Source organism: Canis lupus, chromosome 38 (genome assembly GCF_048164855.1).
Source record: "Canis lupus baileyi chromosome 38, mCanLup2.hap1, whole genome shotgun sequence".
Taxonomy (NCBI): Eukaryota; Metazoa; Chordata; class Mammalia; order Carnivora; family Canidae; genus Canis; species Canis lupus.
In genome coordinates, this window is record NC_132875.1 from 26,919,655 (window position 1) to 26,937,197 (window position 17,543).

A 17,543-nucleotide genomic window follows, 5' to 3' on the forward strand; every position below is an offset into this window, starting at 1 on the left:
GGCTCTGTTTCTCATATGGGGCTCTCTGGACCTGGTTCCTGTGGTCTCCATCTGGCCTCACCTGGAACACAATGACTCTGATCCATATTTGGTCCTCTCCTGGACCTGTTGACTCTTGTCCTTACCTGGGCATCATTGGGACCTGGATACTCTCTTATATACTAGGGCCTCACCTGGACCTGGTGACTGTGGTCCCACCTGGGCCTCACCTGGACGAGGTGACTGGTTCCCACAGGGACCTCACCTGGATCTGGTGACTCAGGTCCTCATATGGATATCATGGGACCTGGTTTCTGAGTTCCACATCGGGGCCTCACCTGGACCTAGTGATTCTCGTTCCCCTCTGGGCCTCACCCTGACGTGCTGACTCTGGCCCCCCCCTGGATATCACCAGAACCGGTGACTCTGGTCCCCCTCGGGACTCACCCGGAGCTGGGGTCACTGGTCCTCAACTCGGCCTCAACAGGACCTGGTGAATCTACTCCTCACTTAGGCCTCGTCTGGACCTTGTGACTCTTTTCCCACCTGGCAACAATGGGACATGGTTACTCTGTTCCGCACCTGGGCCTCACATGGACATGATAACTTTGCTCCGAACTTTGGCCTCAACTGGTCCTGATGACCTTGGTCCCCCAACCGAGGCCTCAATCTGGACCTGGAGACTGTCGTCCCCACGTGGGTCTCACCTGGACTTGGTGACTCTCGTTCCCACATGAACCACACCTGGACCTGATGACTGTGGTGTACTTGTAGACTCACATTTACCTGGTGACTCCCGTCCCCACTAGGGCCTAACCTGGATCTGGTGACTCTGGCCTGCAGGTTGGCCTCACCTGGACTTGGTTAGTGGGATGCCACCTGGGCCTCACACATACCTGGACTCAGGTCCCCACGTGGGCCTCTTGGACCTGGTGAATCTGGCCCTTACCAGGTCTTCTCCCAGACCCGGGGAATCTGGTCACAACCTGGGCCTCATGTGGACCTGGTGAATCTGGTCCCCATCTGGCCTAACCCAGTCCTGGTGACTATGTTTCCCACCTGGAACTGATTGCTCTGGACTCTTTCTTGGCCTCACTTGGAACTGGTGACTCTGATCCTCTGTGCGTCACCGAGACCTGGTGACTCTGGTCCTCACCTGGGCATCATTGGTACCTGGTTACTCTGTTCCACACCTGAGCCTCACCTGGACATGATGTCTCTGGGACCTCTCTGCGCCTCACCCTGTCCTGGTGATCTGGTCCCCATCTGGATGTCACCTGGACCAGGGGATTTTGGAACCCCTCTAGGCCTCAACCAGATCTGGTGACTCTTGTCCTCAACTGGGCCTCATCTGGATTTAGTGAATATGCTCCATCTGGGCCTCATTTGGACATGGTGACTCTGGTCACTCACTGGGCATCATCGGGAAATGGTTCCACTGCATGGCCTGCTGGTTTGCCTCACCTGGACCTGGTAACTCTGGTCCCTACCTGGGCATCATCAGGACATGGTTCCTCAGCATGGCCTGCAGGTAGGCCTCATCTTGACCTGGTGAGTGGAGTTCCCACCTGGGTCTTACCCATGCCTGGTGACACAGGTCCCCACGTGGGCCTCACTTGGACCTGGTGAATTTAGTCCTTACCTAGTCCTCACCCGGAACTGGTAAATCTGGTCACCACCTGGGAATCACCTAGACCTGGTGACTTTGTTCCCCACCTGGACCTGATTGCTGTGGACACCTTCTTGGCCTCACCTGGAAGTGGTAACTCTGATCCTAACTGGGCCTTTCCCAGATCTGGTGACTCTGGTCCTCACCTGGGGACAATTATGACCTGGATACTCTGTTCCACACTTGAGCCTCACCTGGACATGATGACTCTGGATCCCCTCTGGGCCTCACCCTGACATGGTTACTCTGGTCCCCATCTGGATGTCACCTAGACCAGGTGAATCAGGTACCCCTCTGGGCCTCAACCAGATCTGGGGCCTCTGGTCCTCAACTGGGCCTCACCTGGACCTAGTGAATATGCTCCATCTGTGCCTCATTTGGACCTGGTGACTCTGGTCCCTACGTGGGCAACAACGGGACATGGTTCCACATAATGGTTTGCAGTTTGGCCTCTTCTTGACCTGGTAACTCTGGTCCCTACCTTGGCATTATCGGGACCCGGTTACTTTGCATGGCCTGCAGGTAGGCCTCACCTGGACCTGGTGAGTGGGGTTGCCACTTGGGCCTCACGCATACCTGGTGACACAGGCCCCTACGTGGGCCTGATTTGGACCTGGTGTATCTGGTAATTCTGGTCACCACCTGGGAATCACCTGGACCTGGTGAATCTGGTAACTCTGGTCACCACCTGGGAATCACTTGGACCTGGTGAATCTGTGTCCCCATCTGGGCCTCACCCAGTCCTCGTGACTTTTTTCCCCACCTGGACCTGATTGCTGTGGACTCCTTCTTAGCCTCACCTGGAACTGTTGACTCTGATCCTAACTGGGCCTCACCCAGATCTGTTGACTCTGGTCCTCACCTGTGGACCATTATGACCTGGATACTCTGTTCCACACCTGAGACTCACCTGGACATGATGACTCTGGATCCCCTCTGGGCCTCTCCCTGACATGGTGACTCTGGTCCCCATCTGGAAGGCACCTAGTCCAGGTGAATCTGGTGCCCCTCTATGCCTCAACTAGACCTGGTGACTCTGGTCCTCTACTGGGCCTCAACGGGACGTAGTGAATATGCTCCCCACCTTCGCCTCATCTGGACCTGGTGACTATGGCTCCACCTGGGCCTCACCTGTAACTGGTGACTCTGATCCTAAGCATGGCCTCACCTGACCTGCTGACTGTGGTTACCATAGGGACCTCACCTGGACCTCATGTCTCTGTTCCACCTGGGCCTCACCAGGAACTTTTGTCCCTGGTTACCACCTGGGTAGCATCAGGATATGGTTACACTGTTCACTATCAGTGACCCAGCCGGACCTATTAACTCTGGTCTTCACCTGGGCCACACCTAGACATGGTGACACTCGTTCCCACCTGGGTCTCACCTGGACATGGTGAGTCGGATCCCCACCTGGTCCTCACCTGTAACTGGTGATTCTCCTTCCCACATGGACCTCATGTGGACCTGGTGGCTGCAGTGTTTCTAGCTTCTCATGTACCTCGTGACTCTGGTCCCCACCAGGGCCTCTCCGGGACTTGGTGAGTGTAGTTGCCACCTGCACCTCACCTGGACCTGGTGATTCTGGTCTGCACCTGATACTACCCTGGATCTGGTGACTGTGGTCTCCACCTGGGCTTCTCCAGGATTTGGGGACTCCGGTCCCCATCTGGGCCACACCTGGCCCTGTTGACCATGGTCCTCAACTGTGCAAAATTGGGACCCGGTGACTTTAGACCTCACCTGGACCATGTGACTCTGGTCCGCCTCCGGGTCTAACCTTGGACCTCACCTGGACCATGTGACTCTGGTCCGCCTCTGGGTCTAACCGTTCCCTAATGACTCTGAAACCCACTTTGGCCTGACTTGGACCTGCTGACCTTGGTTGCCACCTGTGCCTGACCTCGAACTGTTGACTCTGGTTCATTCAACGGCCTCCCCTGTACCTGGTGATCCTGGTCCCCACCTGGGTCTCACCTGTACGTGGTGACTCTTGTCACCACCGGGGACTCACCTGGACCTGGTACTGTGTTCCACACATGGGCCACAAGTAGACCTGTTGACCATGGTCCCCAAGCCGGCCTCACATGAACCTGTTGCCTCTGATCCCCACCGGGGCCTCACGTGTACCTGGAAACTCTGGTCCTCACCTGGGCCTCATCTGGACCTAGTGACTCTGGTCCCCACGTGGGCTTCACTTGGATCTGGTGACTCTGTTCCCCACCGGGACTTCACCTGGATCTGGTGACTCTTGTACACACCTGGACCTCTCCTGGACCTGGTGACTCTCTTTCCAACATAGACCTCACCTGGATCTGGTGACTCTGGTCCTCAGTTTGGCCTCACATGGACCTGGTGTCTCTCGTCCCCACTTTGACTTAACTCAGAACTGCTGAATCTTGCCCCACCTAGGCCGTACCCAGACCCAGTGACACTTGTCCCCAGCTATGCCTCAATTCGACCTGATGAATCTGGTCCTCACGTGGGCCACACATGGACCTGGGACTCAGCTGCATAGAGTGGCTCTGGTTCCCACAAGGGGCTCACCTGATATTGGTGACTTATTCACCAGTGGTCTTATTCTATGCCTCAACAGGACCTATTGCTTCTCTTCCCCATCTGGGCCTGCATGGCCCTAGTGACTCTGGTCCTCACCCAGGCATCATTGGGACCTGGATACTCTATTCCACACCTAGGCCTCACTTTGACCAGGGACCTCTGGTCCCATTCTGGGCCTCAAACTAAACTGGTTACTCTGGTTCCCACTCTGGGCCTCACCCTTACCTGGTGACTCTCGTAAACCCTTGGGCTTCACTTGGGCCCGGTGCATCTGGTCATTAGCTGGTCCGCACCTGGATCTGGTGACTGGTCGCCACCTGGGCCTCACCTGGACTTGGTGAATCCTGTTGACACCTGCGACTCAAGTGGACCTTGTGACTGTGGTCCAACCTGGACCTCACCTAGATCTGGTGGGTCTGGTTCCCATATGGGGCTCTCCTGGACCTGGTTCCTGTGGTCTCCATCTGGCCTCACCTGGAACACAATGACTCTGATCCATATTTGGGCCTCTTCTGGACCTGTAGACTCAGGTCCTTACCTGTGTATCATTGGGACCTGGAACTCTCTTATATACCTGGGCTTCACATGGACCTGGTGATTGTGGACCCACCTGGGCCTCACCTGGACGAGGTGATTGGTTCCCACAGGGACCTCACCTGGACCAGGTGACTCAGGTCCTCATATGGGCATCATGGGACCTGGTTTCTCAGTTCCATATCGGGGCCTCACCTGGACCTAGTGATTCTCGTCCCCCTCTGGGCCTCATCCTGACGTGGTGACTCTGGTCCCCACCTGGACATCACCAGAACCGGGTGACTCTGGGCCCCCTCTGGGACGCAAATGGACCTGGGGACACTGGTCCTCAACTGAGGCTCAACAGGACCTGGTGAATCTACTCCTCACTTAGACCTCGTCTGAACCTTGTGACTCTTTTCCCACCTGGCATCAATGGGACATGTTTACTCTGTTCCCCACCTGGGCGTCACCTGGACATGATAACTTTGCTCCACTCTTTGGCCTCAACTCTTCCTGATGACTCTGGTCCCCCCACCTAGGCCGCAATCTGGAACTGATGACTGTGGTCTCCACCGGGGTCTCACCTGGATTTGTTGACTCTCGTTTCCACATGAACAACACCTGGACCTGGTGACTGTGGTGTTCTTGTACACTCATATTTACCTGTTGACTCCGGTCCCCACTAGGGCCTCACCTGGATCTGGTGACTCTGGCTTGCAGGTTGGCCTCACCTGGACCTGGTGAGTGGGGTTTCCACCTGGGCCTCACCCATACCTGGTGACTCAGGTCCACACGTGGGCCTCTTGGACCTGGTGAATCTGGTCCTTACCTGGTCCTCTCCCAGAACCGGGGACTCTGGTGACCACCTGGGCCTCACCTGGACCTGGTGAATCTGGTCCCCATCTGGGCCTCACGCAGTCCTGGTGACTTTGTTCCCCACCTGGACCTGATTGCTGTGGACTCTTTCTTGGCCTCACCTGGACCTTGTGACTCTGATCCTATCTGCGCGTCACCCAGATCTGGTGACTCTGGTCCTCACCTGGGCATCATTGGTACCTGGTGACTCTGTTCCACAGCTGAGCCTCAGCTGGACATGATGACTCTCGAACCTCTCTGTGCCTCACCCTGACCTGGTGACTCTGGTCCCCATCTGTATGTCACCTGGACCAGGGGATTCTGGTACCCCTCTGGGCCTCAACCAGATCTGGTGACTCTGGTCCTCAACTGGGCCTCATCTGGACCTAGTGAATATTCTCCATCTGGGCCTCATTTGGAGCTCGTCCCTCTGGTACCTACGTGGGCACCATCGGGACATGATTCCACTGCATGTCCTGCAGGTTGGCCTCACCTGGACCTGGTAACTCTGGTCCCTACCTGGACATCATCGGGACACGGTTCCTCTGCATGGCCTGCATGTTGGCCTCAGCCGGACCTGGTGAGTGGGGTTACCACCTGGGGCTCACCCATACCTGGTGACACAGGTCCCTACGTGGGCCTCACTTGGACCTGGTGAATCTGTTCCTTACCTGGTCCTCCCCCGGACCTGGTAACCCTGGTCGCCACCTGGGTATCACCTGGACCTGGTGAATCTGGTCCCCATCTGGGCCTCACCCAGTCCTGTTGACTTTCTTCCCCACCTGGAACTGATTGCTGTGGACTCCTTCTTGGACTCAACTGGAACTGTTGACTCTGATCCTAACTGGGCTTCACCCAGATCTGGTGACTCTGGTCCTCACCTGTGGACCATTATGACCTGGATACTCTGTTCCACACCTGAGCCTCACCTGGATATGCTGACTCTGGATCCCCTCTGGGCCTCACCCTGACATGGTGACTCTGGTCCCCATCTGGATGTCACCTAGACCAGGTGAATATGGTACCCCTCTAGGCCTCAACAAGACCTGGTGACTCTGGTCCTCAATTGGGCCTCACCGGGACCTAGTGAATATGCTCTACACCTGCGCCTCATCTGGACTTGTGACGCTGGTTCTATCTGGGCATCATCGGGACATGGTTACTCTGTTCCCACTGGGACTGACCTGATCCTTGTAACTCTGCCATGACTTTGGCCTCTCTGTACCAGGTGACTCTGGCTCTACCTGGGCCTAACCTGTAACTGGTGACTCTGATCCTAAGCATGGCCTCACCTGACCTGGTGACTGTGGTTCCCATCGGGACCTCACCTGAACCTGATATTTCTGTTCCCCACCTGGGTAGCATCAGGATATGGTTACACTGTTCACTAACAGTGACACAGCCGGACCTATTAACTCTGGTCTTCACCTGAGCCACACCTGGACATGGTGACACTGGTTCCCACCTGGGTCTCACCTGGACATGGTGAGTCGGATCCCCACCTGGTCCTCACCTGTAACTGGTGATTCTCGTTCCCACATGGACATCATGTGGACCAGGTGGCTGCTTTGTTTCTAGCTTCTCATGTACCTCGTGACTCTGGTCCCCACCAGGGCCTCCCCGGGAACTGGTGTGTGTGGTTGCCACCTGCACCTCACCTGGACCTGGTGATTCTGGTCTGCACCTGAGACTACCCTGGATCTGGTGACTGGGGTCTCCACCTGGGCTTCACCTGGATTTGGGGACTCCGGTCCCCATCTGGGCCTCACCTGGCCCTGTTGACCATGGTCCTCAACTATTCAGAATAGGGACCCGGTGACTGTGTTCCACAACTGGACCTCACCTGGACCAGGTGACTCTGGTGTCCCTCTGGGTCTCACCATTCCCTAGTGACTGTGAACCCCACTTTGTACTGACTTGAACTTGCTGACCCTGGTTGCCACCTGCAACTGACGTAGAACTGTTGACTCTGGTTCTTTCAAGGGCCTCCCCTGAATCTGGTGAACCTGGTCCCCACCTGGGCCTCACCTGGACGTGGTGACTCTTGTCACCACCGGTTACTCACGTGGACCTGGTTACTGTGTTCCACGCCTGGGCCTCAAGTTGACCTGTTGACCATGGTCCCCAAGCCGGCCTCACATGAACCTGTTGCCTGTGATCCCCACCGGTGCCTCACGTGTACCTGGTAACTCGGTCCTCACCTGGGGCTCTTCTGGACCTAGTGACTCTGGTCCCAACCTGGGCTACACCTGGATCTGGTGACTCTGGTCCCCGTCTTGGTCTCACACAGTCCTGGTGACTTTCTTCCCCTCCTGGACGTGATTGCTGTGGACTCTTTCTTGGCCTCACCTGGAACTGGTGACTCTGGTCCCTATCTGGATGTCACCTGGACCAGGGGATTCTGGTACTCCTCTGGGCCTCAACCAGATCTGGTGACTCTGGTCCTCAAATGGGCCTCACCTGGACCTAGTGAATATGCTCCATCTGGGCCTCATATGGACCTGGTGACTCTGGTCCATACATGGGCAACATCGGGACATGGTTCCACATAATGGTCTGCAGGTTGGCCTCTTCTTGACTTGGTAACTGTGGTCCCTACCTGGGCATCATCGGGACACGGTTCCTCTGCATGGCCTGCAGGTTGGCGTCACCTGGACCTGGTGAGTGGGGATGCCACCTGGGCCTCACCCATACCTGGTGACACAGGTCCCACGTGGGCCTCACTTGGACCTGGTGAATCTGGTCCTTACCTGGTCCTCACCCGGAACTGGTAACTCTTGTCACCACCTGGGAATCACCTGGACCTGTTGAATCTGGTCCCCATCTGGGCCTCACCCAGTCCTGGTGACTTTGTTCCCCACCTGCACCTGATTGCTGTGGACTCCTTCTTGGCCTCACCTGGAAATTGTGACTCTGCTCCTAACTGGGCCTCACCCAGATCTGGTGACTCTGGTCCTCACCTGTGGATCATTATGACCTGGATACTCTCTTCCACACCTGAACCTCACCTGACATGATGACTCTGGATCCCCTCTGGGCCTCACCCTGACCTGGTGACTCTGGTCCCCATCTGGATGTCACCTGGTCCAGGTGATTCTGGTACCCCTCTAGGCCTCAACCATTTCTGGTGACTCTGATCCTCAACTGGGCCTCAACGGGACCTAGTGAATATGCTCCATCTGGGCCTCATTTGGACCTGGTGACTTTGGTCCCTCCCTGGGCATCATCGAGACATGGTTACACAGCATGGCCTACAGGTTGGAATCACCAGGAGCCGGTAACTCTGGTCCCTGCATGGGCATCATCGGGACACGGTTCCTCTGCATGGCACAAGGATTGGCCTCACCTGGACCTGGTGATTGGGGTTTCCACCTGAGCCACCTAGGCCGAACCCAGATCTGGTGACTCTTGTCCCCAGCTATTCCTCCCCTGTACCTGGTGACCCATGCACCCACGTGGGCCTCACTTGAACCTGGTGAATCTGGTCCTTACCAGGTCCTCACGTGGAACTGGTAACTCTGGTCACCACCTGGGAATCACCTGGACCTTTTGAATCTGGTCCCCATCTGGGCCTCACACAGTCCTGGTGACTTTGTTCCCCACCTGGACCTGATTGTTGTGGACACATTCTTGGCTTCACCTGGAAGTGGTGAGTGTGATCCTAACTTGGCCTCATCCAGATCTGGTGACTCTGGTCCTCAACTGTGGACCATTATGATCTAGATACTCCGTTCCACACCTGAGCCTCACTTGGACATGATGACTCTGGATCCCCTATGGGCCTCACCCTGACATGGTGACTCTGCTCCCCATCTGGATGTCACGTAGACCAGGTGAATCTGGTACTCCTCTAGGCCTCAACTAGACCTCGTGACTCTGGTCCGCAACTGAGCCTCACTGGGACCGAGTGAATATGCTCCCCACCTGCGCCTCATCTGGACCTGGTGACTCTGGTTCTACCTGGGCATCATCGGGGCATGGTTACTCTATTCCCCACTGGGACTGACCTGATCCTGGTAACTATGGTCCTGACTTTGGCCTCTTCTGTACCAGGTGACTCTGGCTCAACAGGGGCCTCACCTGTAACTGGCGAATCTGATCCTAAGCATGGACTCACCTGACCTGGTGACTGTGGTTCCCATCGGGACCTCTTCTGGACCTCATGTCTCTAAGCCCTCCTGGAACTCACCAGGACCTGGTTTCTGTGGTTCCCACCTGGGTAGCATCAGGATATGTTTACACTGTTCACTAACAGTGAACCAGCCGGACCTATTAACTCTGGTCTTCACCTGGGCCACACCTGGACATGGTGACACTGGTTCCCACCTGGGTCTCACCTGGACATGGTGAGTCGGATCCCCACCTGGTCCTCACCTGTAACTGGTGATTTTCATTCCCACATGGACATAATGTGGACCTTGTGGCTGCAGTGTTTCTAGCTTCTCATATACATCGTGACTCTGGTCCCCAGCAGGGCCTCACCGGGACCTGGTGAGTGTGGTTGCATCCTGCACCTCACCTGGACCTGGTGATTCTGGTCTACACCTGAGACTACCCTGGATCTGGTGACTCTGGTCCCCACCTGAGCTTCACTTGGATTTGGGGACTCCGGTCTCCATCTGGGCTTCACCTGGCCCTGTTGACCATGGTCCTCAACTGGGCAAAATTGGAACCCGGTGACTGTGTTCCACAACTGGACCTCACCTGGACCAGGTGAATCTGGTCCCCCTCTGGGTCTCACCGTTCCCTAGTGACTGTGAACCCCCTCTATGGCCTGTCTTGGTCCTGCTGATACTGGTTGCCTCCTGTGCCTGACTTCAAACTGAGGACTCTGGTTTTTCAAAGGCCTCCCCTCGACCTGGTCATCCTGGTCCCCACCTGGGTCTCACTTGGACGTGGTGACATTGTCACCATCGGGGACTCTCCTGGACCTGCTTACTGTGTTCCACACCTGGGCCTCAAGTAGACCTGTTGACCATGTTCCCCAGGACGGCCTCACATGGACGTGTTGACACTGCTCACACCGGGGTCTCACTTGTACCTGGTATCTCTGGTCCCCACCTTGACCTCATCTGGACTTAGTGACTCTGGTCCCCACCTGGGCTTCACCTGGATCTGGTGACTCTGGTCCCCACCTGGACTTCACCTGGATCTGGTGACTCTGGTCCCCACCTGGACCTCTCCTGGACCTGGTGACTCCTTTCCAACATGGACCTCACCTGGATCTGGTGACTCTGGTCCTCAGTTTGGCCTCACCTGGACCTGGTGACTCTCGTTCCCACATGAATCACACCTGGACCTGGTGACTGTGGTGTTCTTGTAGACTCAATTTTACCTGGTGACTCTGGTCCTCACTAGGGCCTCTCCTGGATTTGGTAACTCTGGCCTGCTGGTTGGCCTCACCTGGACCTGGTGAGTGGGGTTGCCACCTGGGCCTCACACATACCTGGTGACTCAGGTCCCCACGTGGACCTCTTGGACGTGGTGAATCTGATCCTTACCTGGTCCTCTCCCATACCAGGGGACTCTGGTCACCAACTGGGCCTCTCCTGGACCTGGTGAATCTGGTCCCCATCTGGGCCACACCCAGTCCTGGTGACTTTGTTCCCCACCTGGACCTGATTGCTGTGGACTTTTTCTTGGCCTCACCTGGAACTGGTGACTCTGATCCTATCTGGGCGTCACCCAGACCTGGTGACTCTGGTCCTCACCTGGGCATCCTTGGTACGTGGTGACTCTGTTACACACCTGAGCCTCTCCTGAACATGATGACTCTTGAACCTCTCTGGGCCTCACTCTGACCTGGTGACTCTGGTCCCCATCTGGATGTTACCTGGACCAGGTGATTCTGGTATCCCTCTAGGGCTCAACCAGATCTGGTGATTCTGGTCCTCAACTGGGCCTCACCTGGACCTAGTGAATATGCTCCATCTTGGCCTCATTTGGACCTGGTGTCTCTGGTCCCTACATGGTCATCATCGGGACACGTTTCCTCAGCAGGTCCCAAAGGTTGGCCTCACCTGGACCAGGTAAGTCTGGTCCCTACGTGGGCATCATTGGGACATGGTTCCTCTGCATGGCCTGCACGTTGGCCTCACCTGGACCTGGTGATTGGGATTTCCACCTGGGCCTCACCAATACCTGGAGACACAAGTCCCCACGTGGGCCTCACTTGGACCTAGTGAATCTGGTCCTTACCTGGTGCTCACCTGGAACTGGTAACTCTGGTCACCACCTGGGAATCACCTGGACCTGGTGAATCTGGCCCCCATCTGGGCCTCACCCAGTCTTGGTGACTTTGTTCCCAACCTGGACCTGATTGCTGTGGACTCCTTCTTGGCCTCACCTGGCACTGGTGACTCTGATCCTAACTGGACCTCACCCAGATCTGCTGACTCTGGTACTCACCTGTGGATTTTATGACCTGGATACTCTGTTCCACACCTGAGCCTCACCTGGACTTGATGACTCTGGATCCCCTCTGGGCCTCAGCCTGACATGGTGACTCTGGTCCCCATCTGGATGTCACCTAGACCAGGTGAATCTGGTACCGTTCTAGGCCTCAACTTGACCTGGTGACTCTAGTCCTCATCTGGGCCTCACTGGGACATAGTGTACATACTCCCCACCTGCGCCTCATCTGGACCTGGTGACTCTGGTTTTACCAGGGCATCATCAGGAAATGGTTACTCTATTCACCACTGGGACTGAACTGATCCTGGTAACTCATGTCCTGAGTTTGGCCTCTTCTGTACCAGGTGACTCTGGCTCCTCCTGGGCCTCACCTGTAACTGGTTACTCTGATCCTAAGCATGGCCTCACCTGACCTGGTGACTGTGGTTCCCATGGGAACTCACCTGGAACTCATGTCTCTGGTCCCACCTAGGCCTCACCAGGACCTGGTGTATCTGGTACCCACAGGGGTAGCATCAGAATATGGTTACACTGTTCACTAACAGTGACCCAGCTGGACCTATTAACTCTGGTCTTCACCTGGGCCACACCTGGACATGGTGACACTTGTTCCCACCTGGGTCTCACCTGGACATGGTGAGTCGGATCCCTACCAGGTCCTCACGTGTAACTGGAGATTCTCGTTCCCACGTGGACATCACGTGGAACTGGTGGCTGCATTGTTTCTAGCTTCTCATGTACCTCGTGACTCTGGTCCGCACCAGGGCCTCACCGGGATCTGGTGAGTGTGGTTGCCACCTGCAACTCACCTGGACCTGGTGAATCTGGTCTGCACATGAGACTATCCTGGATCTGTTGACTGTGGTCCCCACCTGGTCTTCACCTGGATTTGGGGACTCCAATCTGCATCTGGGCCTCACCTGGTCCTGTTGACCATGGTCCTCAACTGGACAAAATTGGGACCCGGTGACTGTGTTCCACAACTGGACCTCACCTGGAAGAGGTGACTCTGGTCCCCCTCTGGGTCTCACCGTGCCCTAGTGACTGTGAACCCCACTTTGGCATGACTTGGACCTGCTGACCCTGGTCGCCACCTGCGACTGACCTCGAACTGTTGACTCTGGTTCTTTCAATGGCCTCCCCTGGACCTGGTGATCCTGGTCCCCACCTGGGCCTCACCTGGACGTGGTGACACTTGTCACCACCGGGGACTCACCTGGACCTGCTTACTGTGTTCCACACCTGGGCCTCAAGTAGACCTGTTGACCATGGTCCCCAGGCCGGGCTCACATGGACCTGTTGCCACTGCTCCCCACCGGGGCCTCCCTTGTACCTGGTATCTCTGGTCCCAACCTTGACCTCATCTGGACCTAGTGACTCTGGTCCCCAGCTGGGCTTCACCTGGATCTGGTGACTCTGGTCCCCACCTGGACCTTTCCTGGACATGGTGACTCTCTTTGAACATGGACCTCACCTGGATTTGGTGACTCTGGTCCCCTCCTGGTCCTCACCTGCATCTGGTGACTCTAGCCTGCTGGTTGGCCTCACCTGGACCTGGGGAGTGGGGCTGCCACTTGGGCCTCACACATAGCTGGTGACTCAGGTCCCCATGTGGGCCTCATTTGGACCTGTTGAATCTGGTCCTTAGCTGGTCCTCTCCCAGCCCCGAGGACTCTGGTCACCACCTGGGAATAACCTGGACCTGGTGAATCTGGTCCAAATCTGGGCCTCACCAAGTCCTGGTGACTTTCTTCACCACCTGGACCTGATTTAGTAGACGCCTTCTTCTTCTTCTCAGTCACCTGGGACTGGTGACTCTGATCCTATCTGCGTGTCACCCAGATCTGGTGACTCTGGTCCTCACCTGGGCATCATTGGTACCTGGAGATTCTGTTCCACACCTGAGCCTCACCTGGACCCGATGACTCTGGAACCACTCTGGGCCTCACCCTGACCTGGTGACTCTGGTCCCCAACTGGATATCACCTCGATCAGGTGATTCTGGTACCCTTCTAAGCCGAACCAGATATGGTGAAACTGGTCCTCAACTGGGCCTCACCTGGACCAGGTGACTCTGGTCCCCTCTGGGTCTCACCGTGCCCTAGTGACTGTGAACCCCACTTTGGTCTGACTTGGACCTCCTGACCCTGGTTGCCACCTGCGCCTGACCTCGAACTGTTGACTCTGGTTCTTTCAAGGGCCTCCCCGGGACCTGATGATCCTGGTCCCCACCTGGGCCTCACCTGGACGTGGTCACTCTGTCACCACTTGGGACTCACCTGTACCTGCTTACTGTGTTCCACACCTGGGCCTCAAGTAGATCTGTTGACCATGGTCCCCAAGCCGGCCTCACATGGACCTGTGGCCTCTGATCCCCACCGGAGCCTCACGTGTACCTGATAACTCTGGTCCTCACCTGGGCCTCATCTGGACCTAATGACTCTGATCCCCACCTGGGATTCACCTGGATGTGGTGACTCTAGTCACACCTGGACCTCTCCTGGACCTGGTGACTCTCTTTCCAACATGGACCTCAACTGGATATGGTGACTCTGGTCCTCAGTTTGGCCACACCTGGACCTGGTGTCTCTCGTCCCCACTTTGACCTAACTCAGAACTGCTGAATCTTGCCCCACCTAGGCCGCACCCAGTCCTGGTGACTCTTGTCCGCAGCTATGTCTCATTTCGACCTGATGAATAAGTTACTCACGTGGGCCTCCCATGGACCTGGGACTCAGCTGGATAGTGTGGCTCTGGTTCCCACAAGGGGCTCACCGGATACTGCTGACTGTGGTCTTATTCTATGCCGAACCAGGACCTAGTGATTCTGTTCCCCATCAGGGCCTGCATGGGCCTAGTGACTCTGGTCCTCACTCAGCCATCATTGGGACCTGGATACTCTATTCTACACCTGGGCGTCACTTTGACCAGGCACCTCTGGTCCCATTCTGGGCCTCAAACTAAACTGGTTACTCTGGTTACCACTCTGGGTCTCACCCTTACCTGGTGACTCTGGTCACTCCTTGGGCTTCACTTGGGCCTGGTGATTCTGGTCCTTAGATGGTGCGAACCTGGATCTGGTGACTGTTCGCCTCCTGGGCCTCTACTGGACTTGGTGAATCCTGTTGCCACCTGCGCATCACCGGGACCTTGTGACTGTGGTCCCACCTGGACCTCACCTGGATCTGGTGGCTCTGGTTTCCATATGGGGCTCTCCTGGACCTGGTTCCTGTGGTCTCCATCTGGCCTCACCTGGAACACAATGACTCTGTTTCATATTTGGGCCTCTCCTGGACCTGTTGACTCTGGTACTTACATGGGCATCATTGGGACCTGGGTACACTCTTATATACCTGGGCCTCTCCTTGACCTGGTGACTGTGGTCCTACCTGGGCCTCACCTGGATGAGGTGACTGGTTCCCACAGGGACCTCACCTGGACCTGGTGACTCAGATCCTCATATGGGCATTATGGGACCTGGTTTCTCAGTTCCACATCGGGGCCTTCCCTGGACCTAGTGATTCTCGTCCCACTCTGGGCCTCACTCTGACGTGGTGACTCTGGTCCCCACCTGCATATCACCAGAACCGGGTAACTCTGGTCCCCCTCTGGGACTCACCCGGAGCTGGGGACACTGGCACTCAACTGGGCCTCAACAGGACCTGGTGAATCTACTCCTCACTTAGGCCTCTTCTGGACCTTCTGACTCTTTTCCCACCTGGAATCAATGGGACATGGTTACTCTGTACCCCACCTGGGCCTCACCTGGACATGATAACTTTGCTCCACACTTTGGCCTCAACTGATCCTGATGATTCTGGTCCCCCCATCTAGACCTCAATCTGGACCTGGTGACTGTGGTCCCCACCTGGGTCTCATTGGACCTGTGACTCTCATTCCCACATGAAACACACCTGGACCTGATGACTGTGTTGTTCTTGTAGTCTCACATTTACCTGGTGTCTCCGGTCCCCACTAGGGCCTTACCTGGATCTGGTGACTCTGATCCTATCTGCGCGTCACTCAGACCTGGTGACTCTGGTCCTAACCTGGGCATCATTGGTACCTGGTGACTCTGTTCGAACCTGAGCCTCACTTGGACATGATGACTCTGGAACCTGGATGGGACTCACCCTGACCTGGTGACTCTGATCCCCATCTGGATGTCACTGGACCAGGTGATTCTGGTATCCCTCTAGGGCTCAACCAGATCTGGTGCCTCTGGTCCTCAACTGGGCCTCACCTGAACCTACTGAATATGCTCCATCTGGGCCTAATTTGGACCTGGTGATTCTGGTACCTACCTGGGCATCATCGGGACATGGTTCCACTGCATGGCCTGCAGGTTGGCCTCACCTGGACCAGGTAAGTCTGGTCCCTACGTGGGCATCATTGGGACATGGTTCCTCTGCATGGCCTGCACGTTGGCCTCACCTGGACCTGGTGATTGGGATTTCCACCTGGGCCTCACCAATACCTGGAGACACAAGTCCCCACGTGGGTCTCACTTGGACCTGGTGAATCTGGTCCTTACCTGGTGCTCACCTGGAACTGGTAACTCTGGTCACCACCTGGGAATCACCTGGACCTGGTGAATCTGGCCCCCATCTGGGCCTCACCCAGTCCTGGTGACTTTGTTCCCCACGGGGACCTGATTGCTGTGGACAATTCTTGGCCTCATCTGGTACTGGTGAGTCTGATGCTATGTGGGCCTCACCCAGATCTGGTGACTCTGGTCTTCACCTGTGGACCATTATGACCTGGATACTCTGTTCCACACCTGACCCTCACCTGGACATGATGACTCTGGATCCCCTCTGGGCCTCACCCTGACATCGTGACTCTGGTCCCCATCTGGATGTCACCTACCCCAGGTGAATCTGGTACCCCTCTAGGCCTCAACCAAACCTGGTGACTCTAGTCCTCAACTGGGCCTCACCGAGACCTAGTGAATATGCTCCCCAACTGCGCCTCATCTGGACATGGTGACTCTGGTTCTACGTGGGCATCATCGGGACATTATTACTCTATTCCCCACTGGGAGTGACCTGATCCTGGTAACACAATTCCTGACTTTGTCATTTTCTGTACCAGGTGACTCTGGCTAAACCTGGGCCTCACCTCTAACTGGTGACTCTGATCCTAAGCATGGCCTCACCTGACCTGGTGACTGTGGTTCCCATCGGGACCTCACCTGGACCTCATGTCTCTGGTCCCAACTGCGCCTCACCAGGACCTGGTGTCTCGGTACCCACCTGGGTAGCATCAGGATAAGGTTACACTGTTCAATAACAGTGACAGAACGGGACCTATTAACTCTGGCCTTGACCTGGGCCACACCTGGACAGGGTGATACTGGTTCCCACCTGGGTCTCACCTGGACATGGTGAGTCGGATCCCCACCTGGTCCTCCCCTGTAACTGGTGATTCTCGTTCCCACATGGACATCATGTGGACCTGGTGGCTGCAGTGTTTCTAGCTTCTCATGTACCTCGTGACTCTGGTCCCCACCAGGGCCTCACCAGGACCTGGTGTGTGTGGTTGCCACCTG